At 42.4% G+C, this 8,679-nt stretch overlaps 1 pseudogene across 1 annotated transcript; it reads right to left on the minus strand.

The window, feature by feature from the left end:
- Positions 1–5,242, minus strand: LOC311143861 (leukocyte cell-derived chemotaxin 1-like; annotated as a pseudogene). The gene is made up of 7 exons: positions 5,191–5,242; positions 4,976–5,028; positions 3,247–3,300; positions 2,248–2,389; positions 2,035–2,135; positions 1,555–1,722; positions 1–222 (listed from the first exon to the last, which is right to left on the minus strand). The product of its transcript is annotated as a leukocyte cell-derived chemotaxin 1-like (transcript).
- Between the last annotated feature and the right edge of the window lie 3,437 nt (positions 5,243–8,679).

Raw genomic sequence — 8,679 nt, forward strand, 5'->3', positions numbered from 1 at the left:
TTACACAACACCTAATATGCGCCCCACCCACCAGCGGCAAGGCAGAATCACTCGGCAAGCTACCTGGCAGCCTCTGTAGTTGTAGGGCCAAGGCCAGTGGTCGCCCAAGGGTTTCGCATATCCTCTGGCAGTGGGTGTAGCTGCGTCGGCACTCTGAGCAGCAAATCCCCTGGTGGTCATGGGGTCAAAGGTCATGGCACCCTCCTCTCCCTCCTGATTGCGCTGTGGAGTGATAGGTAAATTATTTATGTTTCTGCTCAATGTTTTCACGTGAACTTGATATGCAGTACATCGTTTATTTTCAGTTTTCCAACAATACTCTTTTAGGAATAGCCCACAGTTTCTAACGAGCTGAATCATAGCCCACAGTTCTAATGAGCTGAATCATAGCCCATGGTTCTAATGAGCTGAATCATAGCCCACGGTTCTAATGAGCTGAATCATAGCCCACGGTTCTAATGAGCTGAATCATAGCCCACGGTTCTAACGAGCTGAATCATAGCCCACAGTTCTAATGAGCTGAATCATAGCCCACGGTTCTAATGAGTTTAATCATAGCCCACGGTTCTAATGAGCTGAATCATAGCCCACGGTTCTAACAAGCTGAATCATAGCCCACGGTTCTAATGAGCTGAATCATAGCCCACGGTTCTAACAAGCTGAATCATAGCCCACGGTTCTAACGAGCTGAATCATAGCCCACGGTTCTAATGAGTTTAATCATAGCCCACGGTTCTAATGAGCTGAATCATAGCCCACAGTTCTAACAAGCTGAATCATAGCCCACAGTTCTAATGAGCTGAATCATAGTCCAATGTTTCTAACCATTTTGTTGATGGTGGTGGAAAACGCTGTTTCAGGCGCACTCCAGAATCTCCCATGTGTTGAATAGGGTCTGGAGACTGAGACGGCCATGGCATATGGCTTACATCGTTTTCATGCTCATCAAACCGTTCAGTAAACACTCGTGCCCTGTGGATGGGGGCGTTGTCATCCTATGGGGGCATAGCAATGGTAGCCAAAATAATGGCCAAAAGTATGGCCTACCCAGCATCTTTATACATGACCCAAGCATGATGGGATGTTAATTGCTTAATTAAATTAGGAAACACACCTGTGTTGACGCACCTGCTTTCAATATACTTTGTATCCTTCATTTACTCAAGTGTATGCATTATTTTGGCAGTTACCTGAATATCTCTATCACAATCTACAATCTCAGTTACCTGAATATCTCTATCACAATCTATAATCTCAGTTACCTGAATATCTCTATCACAATCTATAATCTCAGTTACCTGAATATCTCTATCACAATCTATAATCTCAGTTACCTGAATATCTCTATCACAATCTATAATCTCAGTTACCTGAATATCTCTATCACAATCTATAATCTCAGTTACCTGAATATCTCTATCACAATCTATAATCTCGTTATATAACAACTACATCTCTATCTCATTCTAGAACAGCGAACTCCTGTTCTACAGTACATCTCCTAACTCTGTGCTGTTCCTTATTCTATCACGAAGCCTTGTGAATAGCAGGAGCCAATAGAGAGGAACCTTTAGGATATGTGGGGTGGAGCCAGAAGATGGGCAGGTCTCCACAGAGGTCCAGGATCTTCGTGCTGAGGAAGCTGCTTTTCTTCAGGGGCTGGTCAGCTGCTACCCAGATCAGAGACTTCTTGTCAAACTTCACTGGCATTATTTCATCTTCCTGACAGGGGGCGAAATACACCTCATCAGGCCATTATTAGTTCAGTATGTCCTCAGGCTTATCAATCACCATTATGGTTCATTTCATAACAATATAATTCAATTTAAAAATGAATGTAAACAAATTAATTAGTTTCTGTAAAGCCCAATTGACTAATGGATTATTGAAATATCCTTGAGTATTATAAATGAAAATTAATATCTAGAACAGAAGGGGGGGGGGGGGGGGGGGGCTCTATACTTTTGCATAAAGTTAGCAATATGTTCAGTTATAACATTATGTTTTAGTTATGTTTAGTAAAGCTCACGGTACCAGGTCAAACATCAATGACTCCTTGTTGAGCGTCTCCACCTCTGGAATGTTGTCTTTGATTTGAGATTTAATATAACACACAACCGGATTCCAGTAATTCCCTGAATCAGGAGTCACGGAGATGGGATATTTACACTCACAACTTTGCTACTTTCCTAAACACACGCCAACTCTCCGTTGAACTACTCCAAAAAGAAATTGAGAACAACTCACCATATGAAAGTCTTGAACCTTCAACGCCTCGTCATTTCCACTCCCAGTTCGGAACCTTTCCAGATTATTATCGGAATCGATTTCCATGGAAACCCTCTTCCACCATTCCATTGATGCTCATACTGTAATGTACATTGTACACCTAATGAGATGTAAAAATTGAAAGTTACAGAGATATTCAAGGTTATGCGTAATACATACAGTAAACAATCAAAATAACATATCTAACTTGCCAGCTATGAACTACACGTGGTCAAAAACCTTATTTGTAGAACCCAAAATGTACAATTACAATAGCTGGAGATATGGCAGGAGGCTTTCTAACAATAATCTTCACTGCAAGGTCCTTCCATGACACAATACTTCAAACTGCCTCCCTCCTTGTGTTCTACTGTGCAGCACTTAAAAGACCGTGTGATGTGTAGTCCAAGCACACAGCTGATTTGAATAGAATGTCTCAGAGGGAGGACATGGATCTACCCTGAGATGCCCTACAGGTGATCCCATTATAACATAAATAAATATTCAAGTATCTCTAATGAGACAGTCTCCACCACCCAGGCCTGAGTTACATGCCCAAAATATTCACATCAAAGCTATTTGATTCTAATGTGAAATTGAATATGTTGGTATAGAAATTATTTAACAGATGTTTAAAAAAGATTTTCGACCAGCAAAATCCAAATGTAATTTCCAATGCCCACCACACCATCCACTGCCAGGCTATATTAGATGTTTTATGATGAATGGTAGACATTATGCAGAGATTTGTTAACTAAGATATCATATTTTTCCATTTTCTGTAGGCCTACTGTGTTTGACACTGAAAAAGGTGCAGCGACTGCAGCATACCACTCGGTCCCAGGGTTACAGGTAGACCATCGAAATTCTCCCACCTGACGTCGAGGTAGATTTACCTGTCTCATCTGCATTTTAAACTGTCAATTACATCATAAAATGACCCATATTGAGGTATATGCAGGATAAATTAAGTCTTACATTTTTGTCACTGACTTTCCAAAGGTAGAAAGCTCCAATGGATCCGCAAAGCATCTACAGTGGCTTGCGAAAGTATTCACCCCCTTGGCATTTTTCTTATTTTATTGCCTTACAACCTGGAATGAAAATTTATTTTTGTACCATTTGATTTACACAACATGCCTACCACTTTGAAGATGCAAAATACTATTTTTTTTGTGAAACAAACAACAAATAAGACAAGAAAAACAGGAAACTTGAGCATGCATAACTATTCACCCCCCCAAATTCAATACTTTGTAGCGCCACCTTTTGCAGCAATTACAGCTGCAAGGCTCTTGGGGTATGTCTCTATAAGCTTGGCACATCTAGCCACTGGGATTTTTGCCCATTCTTCAAGGCAAAACTGCTCCAGCTCCTTCAAGTTGGATGGGTTCTGCTGGTGTACAACAATCTTTAAGTCATACCACAGATTCTCAATTGGATTGAGGCCTGGGCTTTGACTAAGCCATTCCAAGACATTTAAATGTTTCCCCTTAAACCACTCAAGTGTTGCTTTAGCAGTATGCTTAGGGTCATTGTCCTGCTGGAAGGTGAACCTCCGTCCCAGTCTCAAATCTCTGGAAGACTGAAACAGGTTTCCCTCAAGAATTTCCCTGTATTTAACGCCATCCATCATCCCTTAAATTCTGACCAGTTTCCCAGTCCCTGCCGATGAAAAACATCCCCACAGCATGATGCTGCCACTACCATGCTTCACTGTGGGGATGGTGTTCTCAGGGTGATGAGAGGTGTTGGGTTTACGCCAGACATAGCGTTTTCCTTGATGGCCATAAAGCTCAATTTTAGTCTCATCTGACCAGAGTACCTTCTTCCATATGTTTGGGGAGTCTCCCACATGCCTTTTGGTGAACACCAAATGTGTTTGCTTATTTTATTCTTCAAGCAATGGCTTTTTTCTGGCCACTCTTCCGTAAAGCCCAGCTCTGTGGAGTGTACGGCTTAAAGTGGTCCTATGGACAGATACTCCAATCTCTGCTGTGGAGCTTTGCAGCTCCTTCAGGGTTATCTTTGGTCTCTTTGTTGCCTCTCTGATTAATGCCCTCCTTGCCTGGTCTGTGAGTTTTGGTGGGCGGCCCTCTTTTGGCAGGTTTGTTGTGGTGCCATATTCTTTCCATTTTTTTATAATGGATTTAATGGTGCTCTGTGGAATGTTCAAAGTTTCTGTTATTTTTTTATAATCCAACCCTGATCTGTACTTCTACACAACTTTGTCCCTGACCTGTTTGGAGAGCTCCTTGGTCTTCATGGTGCCGTTTGCTTGGTGGTGCCCCTTGCTTAGTGGTGTTGCAGACTCTGGGGCCTTTCAGAACAGGTGTATATATACTGAGCTCACATGACAGGTCATGTGACACTTAGATTGCACACAGGTGGACTATTTAACTAATTATGTGACTTCTGAAGGTAATTGGTTGCACCAGATCTTATTTAGGGGCTTCATAGCAAAAGGGGTGAATACATATGCACGCACCAATTTTCCGTTATTTTTTTATTTTTATTTTTTAAACATGTTTTGTTTTTTTTTTCACTTCACCAATTTGGACTATTTTGTGTATCTCCATTACATGAAACCCAAATAGAAATCCATTTAAATTACAGGTTGTAATGCAACAAAATAGGAAAAACACCAAGGTGGATGAATACTTTTGCAAGGCACTGCCCCCGGGCGACGAGAGCCGCAACCCAAAACCTCAAGAGACGACCAACAGCAGCGGCGGACTTCGCAGCCGACGAACTGTATGCCTTTACAAAGGTCAGAATGCTAAGTGAGCATCAATGCACACACTCAACATCAAAGCAAAGCCCCACGAGCAAACCATATTTCCTTTGCAATTCCGACTTTGCAAACTCCAAATAATTTATTAGACTACAGCGCCGAGGAATTATTAAATGTAGGCTACTTACAGCATTGTTCAAAATCCTCTGCAACTGGGACTTTTTCCGAAGTCTCGCCCATGATGCCGTCTGTATATTGGCCACCGGTGTTGATAATGTTGGTGGAAATAACCACAGGTCCAGTTTGGAAACATTCAGTGTGAATGACGTGCCACTGACCGAGAGCAAAGAGAAATGAAGGTGGTGGACAAAACCGTGCTTTGGCAGCAAAACCGAATTGCAGTGGAATGTATATCAGGTCTTCACAACATGGTGGTGTTCTTTGATGGTTTGGTTTACAGTCCACGTGGTTCATCAAGTTGAATAATGAGGTTAACACATGTACAATAGCCAGGCTATATGCTATTAGGCTACACTACTTTTAGCATTACTTTTCACAGCTGTTTTGGCACAGGTTTGGAATGTCAGTTGTTAATTGTCTGCACTAATGAGATAAACTTGGATGGTACTGTTACGGGTGTTCATGGAATGGATCGACAAGAAGTTCAGCTAAGTCATCACCGGTAGGCTAAAGTTTCCCACAGCTTCGGCCAAGAGGTCTGCAACTTTATGGCACAGGAGGTAATAATCTTGCTTTGTAAGAAGCTGGTTCAAGCTACCCTAGCTGGCCCCGGATCATTACATTGTAGTGACATTGGGGCTACCCTGACCCTGTCAGAGGTTGGTTTTTAATTTGGCCTTCAAATCAGACATGGCTTATTATAGTTCAGAAGAATGTGTCAGTCTCCACAACCTTATATTGGAAGTTCATGTGATGAAATGTCTAGCCAGTCCCTATGTCCAACCTGCTCCCTCAGAGGTGATAACTATAGAGCCAACCTGCTCCTCAGAGGTGATAACTATAGAGCCAACCTGCTCCTCAGAGGTGATAACTATAGAGCCAACCTGCTCCTCAGAGGTGATAACTATAGAGCCAACCTGCTCCCCAGAGGTGATAACTATAGAGCCAACCTACTCCCTCAGAGGTGATAACTATAGAGCCAACCTGCTCCCCAGAGGTGATAACTATAGAGCCAACCTGCTCCCTCAGAGGTGATAACTATGGAGCCAACCTGCTCCCCAGAGGTGATAACTATAGAGCCAACCTGCTCCCCAGAGGTGATAACTATAGAGCCAACCTGCTCCTCAGAGGTGATAACTATAGAGCCAACCTGCTCCCCAGAGGTGATAACTATAGAGCCAACCTACTCCCTCAGAGGTGATAACTATAGAGCCAACCTGCTCCCCAGAGGTGATAACTATAGAGCCAACCTACTCCCTCAGAGGTGATAACTATAGAGCCAACCTGCTCCTCAGAGGTGATAACTATAGAGCCAACCTGCTCCCCAGAGGTGATAACTATAGAGCCAACCTACTCCCTCAGAGGTGATAACTATAGAGCCAACCTGCTCCCCAGAGGTGATAACTATAGAGCCAACCTGCTCCCTCAGAGGTGATAACTATGGAGCCAACCTGCTCCCCAGAGGTGATAACTATAGAGCCAACCTGCTCCCCAGAGGTGATAACTATAGAGCCAACCTGCTCCTCAGAGGTGATAACTATAGAGCCAACCTGCTCCCCAGAGGTGATAACTATAGAGCCAACCTACTCCCTCAGAGGTGATAACTATAGAGCCAACCTGCTCCCCAGAGGTGATAACTATAGAGCCAACCTACTCCCTCAGAGGTGATAACTATAGAGCCAACCTGCTCCTCAGAGGTGATAACTATAGAGCCAACCTGCTCCCCAGAGGTGATAACTATAGAGCCAACCTGCTCCTCAGAGGTGATAACTATAGAGCCAACCTGCTCCTCAGAGGTGATAACTATAGAGCCAACCTGCTCCCTCAGAGGTGATAACTATAGAGCCAACCTGCTCCTCAGAGGTGATAACTATGGAGCCAACCTGCTCCTCAGAGGTGATAACTATAGAGCCAACCTGCTCCCCAGAGGTGATAACTATAGAGCCAACCTGCTCCCCAGAGGTGATAACTATAGAGCCAACCTGCTCCCCAGAGGTGATAACCATGGAGCCAACCTGCTATGAATGGTAAATAATGTATTGTATCATTTTGGAATCACTTTTACTTTAAATAAGAATAGAATATGTTTCTAAACACTTCTACATTCATGTGGATGCTACCATGATTAGGGATAGTCCTGAATGAATGGTGAATAATTATGTAATGGTGAGATGTTAGCATGTCTTGGTGGCATGATGTTTGTGCGTCTGTAACTCCAAAATGATACAATACATTATTTACCATTCATTTCTATTGGGCACAAAATAATCTGAAACACAACCAAAAGAAACAGCAAATGCATTCAACAAGTGTGGAAAGTCACAATATTGATGTAATCATTGTGTGCTAGGAATATGGGACCAAATGCCAAACTGTTGACTACTTTAATACACATATAAGTGAATTTGTCCCAATACTTTTGGCCCCATAAAATGAGGGGACTATGTACAAAAAGTGCTGTAATTTCTAAACAGTTTATCCGATACTGATAGAAATGCCCTCAAAATAAAGCTGACAGTCTGCACGTTAACCTCATAGTCATTGTATCATTCCAAATCCAAAGTGATGGACTACAGAACCAAAACAACAAAACATATGTCACTGTCCCAATACTTTTGGAGCTTAAATTTATGTCATTTAGCAGACGCTCTTATCCAGAGCGACTTACAGTTAGTGAGTGCATACATTTTAAATACTGGCCCCCCGTGGGAATCGAACCCACAACCCTGGCGTTGCAAACGCCATGCTCTACCAACTGAGCTACATCCCTGCCGGCCATTCCCTCCCCTACCCTGGGCCAATTGTGCGCCGCCCCATGGGTCTCCCGGTCGCGGCCGGCTACGACAGGACAAACTTTTTTGTTTAGCAAATATACTTTTTGAATTACTTTTATAACTCTGCACTGTGCAGAAAGGGCTCCTAACTAAGCATTTCACTGTAAAGTCTACACTTGTTGTATTCGACGTATGTGACCAATAACATTTTTTATTTCATTTGATTCATCACTGTAGTTTGGCCTAGGTTTATCACTGTTTCAGGGAAGATCCTTTGCTAAGCATACAGTATGTATTAGCCCTCATGGTAACTGTAGGGAAGCACTGAGCTGGCTAAGTGAGATTATTCTGTGAGCTTTATAAATCATTTCTGATGAGAGTAGGAAACACAATTCCTATGAGGCTTATTAGACAAGGTGCAATACCATGCAGCAGGAATGGAATGTTGGTCATTTAGCTTTTCAATTTGCAATCTCTGTTGAAATCATGCCATATCTAATTTAGCCTCATCTAATTTGGATGAGGTTAAGCTACATAATGTAACTATAATGTAACATGGCATTGCTATCAGGCATGATATATACTGCATGAGCTAATTTCTCACTCAATGAAACAAAATGAATGTATGGAAGCACACTGTAGATTTAAGCGGTCTTTTTTTTACATACAGAACAATCGTTTGGTTTCAAATATTTATTTGTGCAACGTAGTGACAAATTTTAC

This window comes from Coregonus lavaretus (assembly GCF_964263955.1).
Source record: "Coregonus lavaretus genome assembly, chromosome: 16".
Taxonomy (NCBI): Eukaryota; Metazoa; Chordata; class Actinopteri; order Salmoniformes; family Salmonidae; genus Coregonus; species Coregonus lavaretus.